Source organism: Mustela putorius, unplaced genomic scaffold, assembly GCF_011764305.1.
Source record: "Mustela putorius furo isolate JIRA1106 unplaced genomic scaffold, ASM1176430v1.1 tig00000281_pilon_pilon_pilon, whole genome shotgun sequence".
NCBI classification, from domain to species: domain Eukaryota; kingdom Metazoa; phylum Chordata; class Mammalia; order Carnivora; family Mustelidae; genus Mustela; species Mustela putorius.
The window spans coordinates 14006320-14020219 of NW_025421343.1; the positions used below are offsets into that span (position 1 = coordinate 14006320).

Here is a 13900-nt window from a genome sequence, read left to right on the forward strand (position 1 = left end):
CGCTTACGTAATGTCCTCAAGTTTCATCTATGATATTGCACGTGACAGAATTTCCTTCCCTTTCAAGACTGAGTCATATTCTGCTGTATGTACAAACTACTTTTTGTTGTTTATCTAACCGTCTGCTGAAGGACACATGAGGCTCTTTCCCATTAGCTACCATGAATACCACAGCTATGAACATGGGTGTGCAAACATCTCTTTGAGTCCCTGTTTTCAATTCTTTGGGTAATGTACTTAGAAGTGGAATTGCTAGATCATGTGGTAATCCTATTTTTAATTTTTTAGGAGACCATTCTGCACCATTTTACATCCCCATGAACAGGGCACAAGGGGTCCAATTTCTTCACATGCTTTCCAACACTTCTTGTTTTCTATTTTTTGTGTTTTGTTTATAGTAACTATCCTAATGGGTGTGATGTTGTATTGTTTCTGGTTTTATAGTTACTGTGTAACCTATGATACCTATTTGGGTAGTATCTATTTCCTTCTGCCTTTATTTTTTTCTTCAAGTTTTTATTTAAATTTCAGTTAGTTAACCTACAGTATAATATTCATTTCAGGAGGGAATTGAGCAATTCATCGCTGACATGTAACACTCATCGCAAGTGTCCTCCTTAATCCCCATCACCCATTTCACCCATCCCCCCCTCGTCTCACTCTCTCAACCTTCAGTTTGTTCTCTAGAGTTAAGAGTCTGTTTTGTGGGGTGCCTGGGTGGCTCAGTGGGTTAAGCCGCTGCCTTCGGCTCAGGTCATGATCTCAGGGTCCTGGGATTGAGTCCCGCATCGGGCTCTCTGCTCGGCGGGGAGCCTGCTTCCCCCTCTCTCTCTGCCTGCCTCTCTGCCTGCAATCTCTCTCTGTCAAATAAATAAATAAATAATCTTTCAAAAAAAAAAAAAAGAGTCTGTTTTGTGGTTTACTTCTCTCTCTCTCTTTCCCCCCATGTTCATCTGTTTTGTTTCTTTCTACTTTTATTTTCAAAGTTTCTGCATAATTTTCTTTCAGATATACCTTTTGGAAATAGGATATAACTTTTTTTTTTTTTTTTTTTTTTTTTTTAGCCTAAACTGAACATTTAGGTCTTGTAATTGGCTAATTTAGCCTATTCAGGGGCACTCTGATTACTTATACAACTAGAGTTTTCCTTGTCATGTTGTTTGTATGTTCTCTATCACCCTTTCTTCCTTTTTTTTTTTTTTTCTATCTTTTCTTTAGCCGATCAGTTTTTCTTTCTTCCCTTGCTTCTCTTATTGTGGGTTGGAAATGATACTATCTATGCCTATTCTTTTGGTGGTTACCATAACATTTTTAAGACATAGTTAAACATAATTTTCTAAAGCATTTTGAATTCATCTAGATCAAAAGTTAGCAAACTATGGCCTGTGTGTCAAATCCAATCTACAGTCCGCCTTTGTACATCCTGCAGGTAAGAATAATTTTTATGCTTTTAAGTAGTTGAAAAAATCAAAAGAAGAATAATATTTTGTGACACATGAAAATTCTATAATTCAAATTTCAGCATCCATAAGGCAAGTTTTATTGGAACATAGTCACTTTTTTTTTTTTTTTTTTTAGCCTATGTGTCATCTAGAGCTATGATGGCAAAGCCTAAAATATCTGCAATACTGAATACATTTACTGATTTCAATGAAGCTAATTTAAAGGCCTTTTCTGGGCAAAACTATCCTTTGATGGGGGAAAAATTCTATGATGAAAAGGAGCATAGAGAACTTTCTGAGGTGAGGGAAATATTCTATATCTTGATGGGGGTTAATTACACAGTTTAATGCACTTGTCAAAAATCAGCTCTTGTATGCTCAATATTTGTGCCTTTTGTTGGATGTAAATTTTATATCAAAGAAAATGTATCAAATATTGAACTTCAGGTAATGGTAAGCATGCTTGAATATTAGGGGGAAGTATACAGGTGTCTGTAACCTACTTTGAAATATATAAAAAATAAGATGAGTAAATGAATAATTCAGTGGACAGACATGTGATAAAGCAAGTGGAATAAAGTATTAATGGCAGAATCTAGGTGGTGACTGTTCTTGATGAAATTTAAATACCTGTTCTGCCTTTAAGACATTTGTCTTGACACAAAGTAGTTATATGCGCAACACATCTGGTCCCAGCCTTAAATGATTTCATGTATAAAGAAATGAAAGCCAGGGGCGCCTGTATGGCTCAGTGGGTTAAAGCCTCTGGCTTCATTCAGCTCAGGTCATGGTCTCAGGGTCCTGGGATCAAGCCCCGCATTGGGCTCTCTGCTCGGCATGGAGCCTGCTTGCCCCTCCCCCTCTGCCTGCCTCTCTGACTACTTGTGATCTGACTCTGTGTGTGTGTGTGTGTGTGTGTGTGTGTGTGTCAAATAAATAAATAAAATCTTAAAAAAAAGAAAAGAAAAGAAAGAATGAAAGCAAAGCCAGAAGGAAGAGATGGCGGGACCAGTGATCTCGCCTAGTTTGAGCCAGCAGCTCATCTGGTACTCCCTATTTTTGAGGCCCTGCTGTCCCTGTTGATACTCCATAGAGTCCCTTTCTTTCTAAGCCTGAGAGAATTACAGAAGTCCAAGTAGTCTCCTGAGACTTGGCTTATGGCCAGAACCCTGGCTGTGTGAGAAACTTCTGGAACCCCACTTGGAAAATGGAAAAGTAGCAGAGTCTGGCTATGTTAGCTCTGGAAGGGCCTTAGACACCACTTTACAGATAAGGAAACAGGTCCAGACAGAGCAAGTGGCTCACCTAAACCCACAGGGAGCTGTGATAGCAGAGCCAGTACTCCACCCCGAGTCTCCTGGCTGCTAGCCCTGTTTGAGCTGCAGCCAATCTGATGGTTTCCAGAGAGCACTGATGGGAGGAGTCCCACAGTTCATGAGGTAGTAGCAGCCTTATTGTGAGGGGACCTGGGTTCAACCCCTGGCTCTGCCACCTGGGGCAAGTTACTTCATCTCTTCGCTTGGCTTTCCTTGGGGTAATAACAATATCTCCCTCCTGCAGTGTTGTGAGGTTTAAATGGAGCATTGCATATGGAGCAGTGAGCATGACGCCTGGACTCAGGAAGAGCTCCTTCCACTGGAACCAGTGTTGCGCTCGTTACTAGTAAGTGCACTGTTCTTGTGAGTCTGAGAAGCCAGATCTTGGCTCCTGTGCTACCCACATAGCTGTGACCGTAATCCTCACACAGCCATGCCCAAGGAAGGAGTCTTTTCCCTATTTTACAAATAAGGAAACCGATATGCATGTCCAACCACATGTCTTCAGATCTGGATCAAGCACAAATAATTCTCTTGGCGGTTCTCAGCAAAATGACCTTTCAGCCATCCATCTGTTGTTTTCTCAAACTCCTCCAGCTTCAGTATTCAGTTCAGTTCAGTTATGGTCTGGGGCCATGTTTTGGGGGTAGCATGTCCTGAACCCCATCCTATGCAGCATCTTGGGGCTTGTCCGAAGTGATGATGGTGCCTCCCCCAACCCAGAGCTACTGAAACAGATCTCTGGAGGCGGGACCAAGGATCTGTTCCAACAAGCTCTACAAAGCAGAGAAGTGCTGTGCTAAGGGACTGATAAGGGGTTGGTGGAGAGTCCCTTTGGATTTGTTGAGACCTCATAGGGATCAGGTTCAGGGTGGAGCGTCTGCAGCCTTGAATGCTGGCGTTTCTGCTGTATCGTTTTTATGCTGACGTTTGTGCTGACATTTCTTATGTTAGCATTCACTCTCCACACTACCATTGACGGATGTCTCACCTAAGACCTCAAAGGTGCCTAGTGTCTTGCTCTGAGACTTCTTCCTTTTCATCTCGCTGGAGCTCATAAGGAAGGAGTCACTTAATGAGGGTTCTGTCACAGACTCCACAGCCAGGGAGATGGCTGGTGAGCGCTGATCCTCAGTCACTGCCGTGGGCCACCATGGTGGGGACCGCGCTGGGACGAACCAAACCAGACGCCCTGACCACACAGGAAGCTGCACAATGAACACAATCACCTCCGTGTGCTGTGGTTTAAGAACTCATCAATATTCTCAAATGCACAGGGCAGAACTCTCAAGGCCCATTCAAGTTCACACAATGGCTTACTGGAGGCAGATGGGCTTTTAGGGGAGCAGAAGAGTGGCAACATAGGAAATTTTCTCCTCCTCCTGACCAAACCCGGCTCCCCTCATCTCCCTCACCTCTGCTTTATTTACACTTTTCTGTTACCACTCCTGCTGCTTGTCGCTCCCAGTCCAGATGACCTCCAACCTCGGTCACCAGAGACAAAAACTACCCAGAGTCCAACGTGCAGCTGGAACGCCATCCTGGAGCTGGTGCCCTGGCAGTGAATAGCTCACCTCTTCACCAAACTTGATCCAAATCTGGCCTCCTGCCCAGCAGGGTCCAGCGCCAGGGGGTGCCTGGCACGAGATTAAGTTATATAATCTGTTAACAGTAGAGTTGCACTTAATAAAAGCCAATATGCTTCTGAACACACATGTGGCGGGAGAAAAGAAGCAAGTCGCAGCTCTGTGGGGGAGCAGAGGAAGGGCTTGGACTGGGTGTGGGGGCCGATGTGCATCGGAAGACTGAAGGTCCAAGGTCCTACCAGTCAATGGAGGCATCTTTGCTAGGGCTCGGAACAACGGCCATTCGTCGCAAATGTTTCTTGGCACTGTTCCAGACACTGGGACTATAAAGACCAGCACCAGAGATGGTGGGATATCAGGCAAGGATGAGGGGGTGGTTCCTGAAAATTATCCCTCAAGAAGATTAATTGTAGGGCGCCTGGGTGGCTCAGTGGGTTAAGCCGCTGCCTTTGGCTCAGGTCATGATCTCAGGGTCCTGGGATCGAGTCCCGCATCGGGCTCTCTGCTCAGCAGGGAGCCTGCTTCCTTCTCTCTCTCTCTCTCTGCCTGCCTCTCGATGTACTTGTGATCTCTCTCTGTCAAATAAATAAATTAAATCTTTTAAAAAAAAAAGAAGATTAATTGTAAATATTATTGCATTGGAGTTCTTAGCCTTCTTGATTGCATGCTTGCTTCTGTCCTTCCTTCCTCCCCTCCCCTTCCTTGGTTCCCCCCTTTCTCTCTCTCTCTTTTTCTTTCTTCTTCCTTCCTTCCCTTCCTCCTTCCTTCTTTCCTGCTGGCTTTGCCCCCTTCTTTCCTTCCTTCCTTCCCTCCTTCCTCCCTCTTTTTAGGTAAGGACGACTGTCTGGGGAAGGTGCCTTGGCTCTAATTGACCTCAATCAGTGCTAACTTGTATGTTTGTAAAGGTCACCCGATGACACTGGTGGAAAAAATAGGCAAAGAAATTTAAACACAGATTTAGTAAGTCTCCTTAGGGATATGACCTCACAACGAAAAGTATTACATGTTTTTGTAAACAAGGACTTTAAAGGTCTTTTTCAAATACAAGCTCTGGAGATGACAAATATATACCTACTAGGGAAATGGAGGAGAAAAATTGTCCCAGTATTATGTGGGGATGGCTAATTGGGGTTTGGGGTAAAATTTCCAAGGTCGGCATCACATGTGGGTTCAGAAAGTACTGGATCTCGGACCTCTTAAGTGAAATGGCAATGATGTGGGAAACTGAATGGGAGGGATCATTTCCCTGGAAGACTCTGAAACAGGGCAGCCCCCTTTTCTAGCTAGACTCAGCCCCTGGGGAGGGTCAGTATCACTTTTGCTCTTCATCTCTGCTTCCAAACCATTCTCCCTGCTTCCCTCTGAAAAAAGCCAGTGGGCTTCTGACTCCCCCTCGGGATCTCACCAAGCTATCCCACTGGTGCCCTCCTAGTTGCAGGCACCTGCTGACTCCAGGGGACTTCCTGTCATTCCTTGAGGACTTTGATTCACTCTCATGCTCTCCAGCACTGTTTTAGCTCCAGCTTTATTTCTCGGTGATTTCAAAACCCACAAAGATCCTCCCCAAGTCCCAGTGTCTTTGTCCACTCAGGCTGCTGTCACAGATTGTCAGAGACTGGGCAGCTTAAAGACAGGAATGTATTTCTCACTGTTCTAGAGGCTGGGAAGTCCAAGATCAAGGCAGACTGAGTGTTTAGTAAAGACCTACTTCCTGGTTCATACTCTACCTTCTTCTCCCTGGGTCCTCATATGGCAGAAGAAGCAAGGGTCTCTCTTTTATAAGGGCACTAATCCCATTCATCAGGGCCCCACCCTCATCTAACCACCTCCCAAAGGTCGGTCTTCCAAAAACCATTGCATCAGGGAGTCAGATTCAACATATGAGTGGGGGGTGAGGGGGGCACAATCATTTAGTCTATAGCACCCAGCCTCCAATTCCATGACCTATGCGTGGAGACCAGTGACCTTGTCACCTCCCCCTCAACCACTCACTTCCACAGACATACCCTAGAACCCACCACTACCACTGACTAGAGAGCTTTCGGTAGTGTCAGTTTCTTGTGTCCCACGCTCCAGTCACTACACCCTGTTTCTCCAGCTCACTCCTTCTCTAAAACAGACTGCAATAATTCTCCTTCCACCTCAGATATGCGATCTCTGATATAACCATGTCTACCACTAATATTTAGCCCCTTCATTGACTCATTTCCTTACCCAACTTCTTAAACCCCTCAATAGCATCTTTGGTGGAGTAGATCACTCTACCTTCCTGACACAGTCCTGGTTTGGATTTATGCTCTCCTTGGATCTCCTCCCACAATGCTAGCCACTCCTTCTCATATCTCTCTGACCCTGATCACCAGGAATTCCCCAAGGTTCTGGCTTTGGACATTTCCCTGTCACTCTTTGCCAACCTCACCAAGTCTCAAGGACTGAGTGACTCCCAAAGTTAGCTCTTTAACCTAGATCTTGACCCTAAACACCAAATTTCTGTCTCTAACTTACAACCCAACCTCTCTACTTGGATGTCTAATGGGCATCTTAAACCCAACACCACCTATCCCTCCACTGTGTTCCTCCTGATCTTCATCTCAGAAAAGGACAAAGCCAGTTGCTTGGGCCCAATGAGCTGGCAGTCACCCTTGAGTCCCTTCTTCCTCTCATGTCCTGCATGCAATCAGTTGGTAGATCCTGTTGGCTTACATTCAGAACCCTGTGCTTCTTACCCTGGCTGCTAATATGGTCCAAGCCACTGTCATCTCCCATCTGGATTATTCCAGTAGACTCCTAACTGGTCTCTCTACCTCTGCCCTCAACTTTGCCATCCATTCTTCATAAAGCAACCTGAGTAAACCTTCTGGAACTCAAGTCAAATAGATTTCAACTCACTTGTCAACACTCACTGATTGTTAACAGTCGCCTGAAGTGCCCTGTGGAGAACTAACGCTTGATTTGGAGAAAAGAATGCCATGGTCATTTGGCACTGCGTGCCAAGGCCCAGGAAGAAGGAGTGGGACGTTTGAGCCACAGAATTACATGGCATAAGACAAGGCTTCTCTCCTTGGTGGACCTGCTTGGTCTGCGTTCCCCAGAGAGGGGGGAATCAGTGGGCAGGTCGTTTAGTCAAGAAGTGATTCCAGGAGGGGGAGTAAGACAGAGAAAGGCTAGATGGGAAAGGAAGAAAGCCAAAGCAGAGTATCTTAATAAGTAGGTCACCTCTAAGAGCATGCAAGCCTCGGGGCCGGGGGCACCTCTGGAAGAGGGTTGGGAACACACCTCAGAATTGTCCCACCTGAGGGGAAGGGGGTAGAATCTGTTCTCAAATGCCCCTCAGCTTCCAGTGCACCAAAGATGAGGCCCCAAGATGGAGGTCACGGCCAGCAGGTGGATGCCCTCGGCCCTTATAAACAGGATGCTGTCAGAGTCTTCTCCAGTGCCCTAACCACCCTGCTCTGACAACAGAGTTCAACCCCAACAACTTGCTCCTCCAGAAAAACAGGTCAGACCCAAAGCTAACTAGGGAAAGCTGGGTGGCCCAGTGGGGCGGACAGAGGCTCCGGAGTCAGCCAAACTTGGGTCCACATCTTGGCCCAAGCTGGGACTTCAGATGAGTTACAGGACTTCCCATCATCCTCATATTAACCGAGAAGTAACATAACAGCTCCTGCCCGTGGGGTGTTGTGAGGATCCCCTGAGACTCCCTGTTTAGATTCTTCCCCGACACTCACCCCACAACTCATCCGCACAGCTTGTCACACAGCCGCCTCCACACACACATAAAGCATAAACTGCCCAGAAGCTCGGCCCCTGTCTAGGCCTAACATTGAGCGTATGCATGACAGCAGTGGGCTGTGGGGCAGGAAGAAGTTGTTAGAACTTTCTTTTATCCTTATTTTTAGTTATCCTTTTTTAAAGTTTTGTTTTTGCTTTTGTTTTATAACAACCATAATAGAATTGAGCAAGTGCATGATTTATGCATAAATAAAGGTACAAAAATTAGGGAGTATGCTCAAAAATATCTCAAGGGTGTATGATCCAAATAGTTCAGAGACGGCTGCCATAGATCCTTATTTCTTGGCCTGGGTAACACATGTCTGGCCTCATTCCTGCTCAGGACTCTCCCCATAGCCCGCCCTGCCTGTAGTCTCACTCTTTCCTCCTAGAATTACATCCTGCAGCCGTTTGGTCCCTGGCTTCTCACAGTTCATAAAGAAAAAAGTGTTACTTGTTCCATGTATGATCTTGCCCCTTCCTAGGCCTCTCCCCACAGCACCACCACTGTTGTCTCCCACACCTGTTGCTTTCTAAGGCAGAAACTGTCAGGGTCTTCGTGTGGGCCACAGACCAAGATCAGTTTCATGCGTTAGTTGCCCTGAACTTGCCCACTTCCTGGGCCATATCCTACGGTTCCTGGTCCCCCACCTGGGCTACATGCCTTTGCAGTTCCCAGGGCAGACCCTGAGCTCCCACCTCTGTTTCTTTCCTTAAGATGTGCCTGTCCCCAGGCCTGCAGATCTAAATCCCATCAGATTCCCAGGCCCAACTCAGCAGCCCCAAGGAGCAGGGCCACTGGGTAACATCTTCCAGAACCTTCTAGAAACTGTACCTGCCTGGACCCAGTGACACTTCCCAGGGGCTGCTTTGGGTCAGGTTCAGCTACATAATTTGTGGGCTCAAGATAAAAATGAAAATCAAGGCCCCTTATTCAAAAAAGAAGAGGGGCACCTGGGTGGCTCAGTGGGTTAAAGCCTCTGCTTTTGGCTTGGGTCATGATCCCAGGGTCTTGGGATCCAGCCCCATGTCGGGCTCTCTGCTCAGCAGGGAGCCTGCTTCCTGCTCTCTCTCTGCCTGCCTCTCTCCCTACTTGTGATCTCTGTCTGTCAAATAAATAAATAAATAAATAAATAAAATCTTAAAAAGAAGAAGAAGAAGAAGTAAAGCTGCCATTAAATGTACTAAAATAGAAAGCTTTTTCTTTTCTTCCCAAAACTCTCTCTTCTACCTTCATGGTGTTTTTTGGTTTCCTATTCAGTTGGGCTCCCTCGGGCAAGGGACTGCGATGGCAGACCCTCACCGGCACCGTGCCACCTGTGTCTTCCACAACTTGGTGCTCACACATCGTGGGCTGTGGGGTTCCTTCTCCCACTGGAAGGGGCTGGATTAGCATGTTGAGGCAGGCTTCTCTTATCACGAGCGAGCCCCCGGGGGGTTGCAACCTGCACACTGGGCAGCTCTAGGTACCTGCATTAGGGGAGGGCAAGAATCTCGCCTCTGCCGAGTGCACCATGCCACCAGCCCAGGGCAGAGACAGCTGCCATCCCGCCGTGTCCTGAGACACAGCAGGGCCCTCCGGGCCCGGGTCCCTCTGGCCAGGGCAGGGAGTGGCAGTGGCTGCTGGACCAGGGCAGGGAGGGGAAACTAGCTGAGAAGAGGACACCAGGTGGAAGGAGGCCGGGCAGCCAAAGACCACATCCGGAGGAGACAGCAGAGATAGGACAGTGCTTGCGCCGAGGCCACCAGCTACCAGCGCGTGTTTCACTGTCCTATTGGACTTTACTTCCACAACACCAGCTCAGGGATTCATTTACTAAAAACCTCATGCACCCCCACCAAGTCCACTGCAGTGTTATTTACAACAAAATATGGAAAGACACTAAGTATGAATCAATGGATGAATGGAAAAAGAAAATGTGGTATATATATATATATACACACACACACACACACACATATATATATATACAACTGAATTTTATCCAGCTATAAAAAAAAAAAAGAAGAAATTCCTGCCACTTGTGAGAACATAGATGGACCTTGAGGGGGTTATGCTAAGTGAAATAAGACAGAGAAAAACAAATATTACATGATCTCGCTTATATGTGAAATTTGAAAATAACGCCACCACAAAACTGAGTTCCTCGATACAGAGAACAGACTGGCATTTGCCAGAGGTGGGGAGGATGGGTCAAAGGTACAAACTTCCAGTTATAAGATAACAAGCCATAGAGATGTAATGTCAAGGACGGTGACTATTAATTATACCATATTCCATATTTGAAAGCTGCTAGGAGAGGAGATCGTTGTGTAGCTCTGTATGGCGATAGATGTCAACTAGACTACTGTCGGATCATTTCTCTGTATGTGCATATATTGCTTCACTGTGTTGTACACCCAGAACTAATTTATGCCTCAGTTAAAAACTTCAAGACAAGGCAAGAGCGCGAAGTCCCAAACGCAGGAGCTTTCTGACTATGGGGCCTGTGGGACTGCACTGGTCTCCCACACATAGGTCCCGCCCTGCTTTAGATTATAGTTATTAATGCATAGTGTGTGTGTCGAATCTCCTCATAGAGTTTGATGTTTCCCCACCGCAGGCTGCTACACAAAATGCCTTGAGGTGACAGGTGGACAGGCATTTAAAACACTTGAATAGTTTAATAGTTTATATTTATTGTGATGTGTATTAGAAAAAATCATGACTATCACAATCCATAATCTCGCAGCGATACTGTGTCAGTTCACGCTGCTTTGACAAAACATTGTCAGCTGGCTGGCTTAGCAGTGACAGATATTTCTCTCTCACAGTTCTGGGGGCTGGAAGTCTGAGATCAGGATGCCGGCATGGTCAGGCTCCGGTGGGAGACCTCTTCCTGGCTGCCAACTGCCCATCTCTTGTAGCCTCTGGGGGTGAAAAGAGAAAGAGAGCTCTCTGGGGTCCCTTTTACGGGAGCACTGGTCCCATTCCTGAGGGGTCCATCCTCATGACCTAAGCACCTCCCAAAGGTCCCACCTCCTCATACCAGCAATATAAGAATTTTGGAGGGACACAAACCTTCAGTCCATAATAGATACATAAGCTCTCTTAGAAACAAATTTATTGAAGGGAAACAATCAGTTCCTCTGAAGAAAAATATTAAGTAAAAGATTGTAAATGTGATAGTCAGATATGGTAAAAAATGAGAACAGTCCTCAGAGTTTGAGAAACACCACACTGGACTGTGAGTTCTTCACAGTCATATAAAGCTTGTCATATATGTCATACGGGCCTAGATATCCCTCTAATTGCTCCTCAGTCTCCCTGAATGTCCCCTTTAGGGGCAGCCAATGCCAAGCGAATGAATCGGAAAATTATCCAATGACAACTTGGGCACCTGCAGCCTGAGCTTCTCTTTTGAAAATTTCACTTCTAGGACTTTTTTTTTTTTAAGATTTTATTTATTTATTTGACAGACAGAGATCACAAGTAGGCAGAGAGGCAGGCAGAGAGAGAGGAGGAAGCAGGCTTTCCAAGGAGCAGAGAACCCGACATGGGGCTTGATCCCAGGACCCTGGGATCATGACCTGAGCCGAATGCAGAGGCTTTAACCCACTGAGCCACCCAGGTGCTCCCCTTCTAGGACTTTTTTCTGATTAATCAACTTACTTGGGATTCATTTCTACACATTTTAGAAAAAAATGGCTAAAGAAATCAATTTCTTCAAGATAGAGCTTGTTTGGGAATACACTGCCTGCCTCTCGTTTTCAGAACCTTTCCCTGATCCCCGGGTTCAGAAAATCACAGAAAACCAGAAAATCAGACCCTTAGAGCAAAATGCAAAGTGTCGTCTCATCCACGCCCTGGCTCCCAGTTAGCCTGGAGGCTGGGTCCTGCCTGTGGTCTGAGAGGACACTGGGTGACATGTCTTTCCCCAAGAGCTCAGCCTGTAGGATTATCACGACGAGAAGACACTGGTTGATATTCTTGGGAGGTCCTGGATGAATAAACAGCCAGAAGTTTTTCATCAAAAAGTTGCCAGCCCTTACAGAAACGGTTTCCAGCGTCACCTTTCCATCAGATTTTACCTTATTAAACAACAGAGCCACAAAATTTTAAAAAGGACAAAGACTGAGATGTTACCCATGGCAAACATTTTGGAAGCAAGTTTCACTAAAATGGAGAAAAAGGAGAAACACAGATTTTTAAAAATTTAATTAATATCTAATGTGTTGTTAGTTTCAGAGGTAGAGGTCAGGGATTCGTTAGTCTTATATAACACCCAGTGCTCATTACATCACCTGCCCTCCTTAATGCCTGTCACCCGGTACCTCCTCTCCCCACCCCCACCCCTCCAGCAACCCTGTTTGTCTCCTATAATTAAGAGTCTCTTATGGTTTGTCTCCCATATTGAGTCTCTTATGGTTTGTCTCCCTCTCTGATTTCGTCTTGTTTCATTTTTCCCTCCCTTCCCTTATGATCCTCTCTTTTGGAGAAAGACGGATTTGATGATTACAGGCCAAAACCACCATCTCCAGCTTCACCAGCGTTTGTCAGGTGACCTTTTGTTTCTTGAATAATCATTAACATACATTTATACGTGTTGTTTACTGTCGCTATTTAATGAATGACCGAAGAGAGGATGTTTCTCTCATGATGCTTTCAATCTACTGAAACATATCCCCAGTGTTTTCTTTCTTTCTTTATGAGAAACTTTATTTTGCAGGTTTGAGGCAAGCATTTGGAATGAACTGACACATTTCTGGACTTATCCATCGCATAAATCGAGGATGGGTGTATGTGCTCATGGTAAAAATTCAAATATTACGGGGGCACGGGTGACTCTGAAAGTGAGAGTTTCCCTATAGTTATGCTTTCTGAAAATAAGCAGTATTTCCATTCCTTGGTACATTCTTCCAGATTTTGTCCATGCTTATGTACATACAAGCAAGAGGCTGTTACTTTTTGTGCTGTATAAAATTGCCTTTCCCTTGACTTTGCCTTGGACATCTTTTCATGTCAGTTCATCAAGAGCTATGATGTGAGAGGACTCACATGTGACCCCTCAGACACATATCTGTGGTCAGACTCAATTGAGCATCATAATTCCAGGGGATCTGCTGAGCTCGAGTTTCTCCCCAATACCACAGACCAGGAAGGATGACATTCACCAACGCTTGGGAAATGGCTGACTCTTCTCAGAGAACATCCCCACTCATCGCCCACAACCCATGACCTGTCCCTCGCAGCAGAGCTGCTGGGGACCGCCATCATGCTGGCCAAGCCCACCCACTTGTCCCAAAAGGTGACTTCCCAGGCAGATCTAGTTTATCAATGGGACACTATCCTCACAGGAAAAGTCTGAGTTCTAGGAAAGGAATACACTTACTGGAAAATATGCAGAGAAAAACAGCATAATCAGAATGACTACATGTTTAATGAAATGCCTACAAAGTAAACCATTATGTCAACTTCATTAATTGGTCAATTTACTATTTATCATCGTTTCACGACATTTGAAAAATGAATTGAAAGTAACATTGGCCCATTTGCAAGAATTCTTGATGAATGCGTGAAGACTGCCAACAAATAACATGGATTCCTCATATCCTTATTATTTTTAAAAGCAAAATTATTAAAGGGGTGCCTGGTTGGCTTAGTCGGTGGAGGTGCAACTCTTGATCTCGGGGTTGTATGTTTGAGCCCCACGTTGGGTGTAGAGATTACTTAAAAATAAAATCTTAAAAATATATATTCACACCCATCTGTGAGTATGTGTGTGCATGTGTGTGTGTGTGTGTG

General features: G+C 45.4%; 1 long non-coding RNA gene across 2 annotated transcripts in view; it reads left to right on the forward strand.

Annotated features, from left to right (window-relative positions):
• Positions 1 to 13574, forward strand: part of LOC101679706 — a 62189-nt gene extending 48615 nt beyond the window's left edge. Inside the window, exons 3-6 of one of the 2 annotated variants that reach the window (XR_198705.3) lie at positions 1579 to 1742; positions 3003 to 3104; positions 12598 to 12655; positions 12825 to 13574. This is a non-coding gene — a long non-coding RNA (uncharacterized LOC101679706). The remainder of the gene's footprint in view (positions 1 to 1578; positions 1743 to 3002; positions 3105 to 12597; positions 12656 to 12824) is intronic. The other variant, XR_001177853.2, reaches the window with a different exon arrangement.
• Positions 13575 to 13900: the final 326 nt, after the last annotated feature.